Source organism: Carlito syrichta, unplaced genomic scaffold (genome assembly GCF_000164805.1).
Source record: "Carlito syrichta isolate Samal-C Ts95f unplaced genomic scaffold, Tarsius_syrichta-2.0.1 Scaffold312719, whole genome shotgun sequence".
Taxonomy (NCBI): domain Eukaryota; kingdom Metazoa; phylum Chordata; class Mammalia; order Primates; family Tarsiidae; genus Carlito; species Carlito syrichta.
In genome coordinates this window covers 430,522-434,090 of record NW_007256815.1, presented here as the reverse complement: position 1 = coordinate 434,090, position 3,569 = coordinate 430,522, and positions in this window count along the sequence as shown.

Below are 3,569 nucleotides of genomic sequence, written 5' to 3'. Positions count from 1 at the left end.
TTCAGCCCAGCAGGTCGAGGCTGCGGTGGCTGGGAGCGGCCACTGCACTCCAGTCTGGGTGACTGAGTGAGACTCCAACTCAAAAAAAAAAAAAAAAAATTATTTGGACATGGTGGTGTGTGCCTGCAGTTCCAGCTACTTGGAAGGCTGAGGAGGAAGGATCACCGGAGTCCAGCAGGTAGAGGCTGCAGTAACCATGAGTGTGCCACTGCACTCTAACCTGGTTGACAGAGTGAAACTCCAACTCGAAAAAAAAAAAGTGGAGAAGAGGCAGTGAGATGAACAGATGAATGGTTACATACTTGTGAGACTTTAGTTAGTGCCCAGTAAATCTACATTTCACATAAGGCAAATGTTTGAAAAAGGAGTAGGCCGGATGCCATGGGATTAGACATTTATAATCCCAGCACTTTGGGAGGCTGAGGTGAGAGGATTGCCTGAGCCCAGGGGTTGAGACTAGCCTGGGCAACTTGATGAGACCTCGTCTCTATAATAAATCAAACAAATTAGCCAGGCTTGGTGGCGCACGCCTGTGATTCCACCTACTTGGAAGGCTGAGACGGAGGGATTACTTGAGCCCAGCAGGTAGAGACTGTGGTGGCCATGAGTGCACCACTGCACTCTAGCCTGGGCAACAGAGTGAGATTCCTACTCAAAAAAAAAAAAAAGCAGCTGGGCTCGGTGACTCAGTCTGTAATCCTGAGCCTTGGGAGGCTGAGGTGAGTGGATTGCCTGAGCCCACAGGTTCGAGACCCGCCTGGGCAACTTGACGAGGCCTCATCTCTACAATAAATAAAAAATCAGCCGGGTGTGGTAGTGCTCCCCTGTAGTTCCAGCTACTTGGAAGGCTAAGGCAGAAGGATCACCGGAGCCCAGCTATTGAGGCTGTGGTGGCCGGGAGTAGCCACTGCACTCCAGTCTGGGAGACAGAGTGAGACTCCAACTCAAAACAAAAACAAAAGCAAAGAGAGTAAAGGAAGGAACAATTATGTAGACAGCTGGGAGGATCTCATTTGCCTTTGCTCTGCACCTATAAGCTGGTATTAGACATTATCTATATGTACTCAAACAGACTTTACTTTTACTTTAGGAGCTATATACACTTAGATTGCAGATCCAGAGTTACAACTGACATGTCCTACCTTTATGGGAGGATATACATTTTAAAGGTTTTGAGGTTAGCAAAGAATTTACTTATGAATGATTTTGTGAGCATAATCATCAGGAAATGCTGAGGCCTTTTTCCTTTCTGTGAGGGTCTGGCTCATGTATTATTATGTTTTAATAGAAGGTTATGACATAACATTTATTTGTTTGTTTATTTTTATTTATTTTTAAGTGGAGTCTCATTCCATCACCCAGGCTGGAGTGCAGTGGCACACATACTCACAGCTACCCCAGCGTTGACCTGCTGGTCTCTGGTGATCCTTCCGCCTCAGCCTTCCAAGTAAACTACAGGGGCACACTACCACACCCAGCTAATTTTTTGATTTATTGTAGAGACGAGGTCTCGCCAAGTTGCCCGGGCTGGTCTCAAACCCGCAGGCACAAGCAGTCCACTTGCCTTGGCCTCCCAAAGTGCTGGGATTACAGGCTGAGCCACTGAGCACAGCCGTAACATTTATTTATCTGGGAAGAGGATGACCATGTAGCATGACTCGGCCCCCAAGCTTAACTTTCCCTTTGCCACAAGGAGTTTGGGGCTCCTGATATTTTATGTTTCTTTACATTATGAAAACTTCCAGCATAGCAAACTGGTCTATAGGGCATATCAACCCTTGCTGCACTTATATGGATAACCAGACCGCACTTACAGAGACCATCCTCATTTTATGGCCTAGCATTATCTTTTTTTGATTTTTTTTTTTTTTTTTTTAGTTGGAGTCTCACTCTGTTGCCCAGACTGGAGTGCAGTGGCCGCTCCCGGTCACTGCAGCCTTGACCTGCTGGGCTCCAGAGATCCTTCTGCCTCAGCCTTCCAAATGGCTGAAACTACAGGCATGCACTACCACACCCGGCTAATTTTTTTTTTGATTTATTGTAGAGATGAGGTCTCACCAAGTTGCCCAGGCGGGTCTCGAACCCGCGGGCTCAGGCAATCCACTCACCTCAGCCTCCCAAGGCGCAGGATTACAGGCTGAGCCACCGAGCCCAGCTTGAAAATTTTTTAAATCAAGAGAGGAGGTGGGGTGTCAGTAATGAAAACTTCAAACTTTGGAATAAACAAAATAGATTACCTGTATTCCCAGTGCAAAAGTACACAAGTCGGTCATGGAAGCTCACACCTATTATCTCAGCACTTTAGGAGGTCGAGGTGAGAGGATTGCCTGAGCCCACGGGTTTGAGACCATCCTGGGTAACTTGGCAAGACCTCATCTCTTCAATAAATCAAAAAATTAACTGGTGGCATGCACCTGTAGTTCCAGCTACTTGGAAGGCTGAGGCAAAAGGATCACCATGCCACTACCCTCCAGCCTGGGCAACAGAATGAGACTCCAACTCAAAAAAAAGAAAAGACACACTGTTTAGAGTACACCTATCTGATTCTAATTCTACCAGGTTCCTGCCATTCTTTGTCTTTGAGCTATTTTACAGCTCTGTAAATTACAGATAATTGATAGTATTGCAAACACTTTCTTTTTATAGCTATGTAAGTAATTCTTGTCCAATGGAAGTTCCATTCTTTTTTCCTGTGGAAAAAGCTGGTCTCACATATATTTTTTTGTTTTGTTTTGAGTTGAAATCTCACTCTGTCACCCAGCTGGAGTGCAGTGGCATGCTCACAGCCACTGTAGTCTTGACCTGCTGGGCTCAGTCGATCCTTCCAAGGATCTGGAACTACAGGTGCTTGCCACCATGCTCGGCTATCATATTTATTTTACAGTTAATTTTGCCAGGTGCGGTGGCTCATGCCTGTAATCCCAGCACTTTGAGAGGCGCAGACGAGAGGATTGTCTGAACTCAGGGGTTCAAGACCAGTCTGAGCAACATGGCAAGACCTCATCTTTACAGTAAATCAAAAAATTAGCCAGGCATGGTGGCACACGCCTGTGGTTGCAGCTACCTGGAAGGCGGAGGCGGAACCTGTGAGTGACTGTGAGTGTGCCACTGCACTCCAGCCTGGGTGACAGAGTGAGACTCTGACTGAAAAAAACGTTAATTTTACTCCATATAAATTCATGATTCTTGAACTTCTCTTTTGAATTAGTTATAAGAACTTTCCTGTTTTTTCATGAGTTAATGAATTAAATAAGGGTATGACACATTGTCTTTATTTTCTAGGGCTACCAGAGCAAATTACCATAAGTTTGGTGGCTTAACATATCAGAAATGTATTCTCCCACAGTTTTAGAAACCAGAAGTCTGAAATCTCAATACTGTGTGTGGAAACAAACAAACAAAAACACAAATCTGAAATCAAGGTGTCAACAGGGTTGGTTCCTTCTGACACTGAAGAAGAATCTGCCAGCCCTCTTTCTAGCCTCTGGTGCCACCAGCAATCTAGCCATTCCTTGGCTTGTGATCCTTTCACTGCAATCTCTGTGCTCCTCTCCATATGGCCTTTTCTT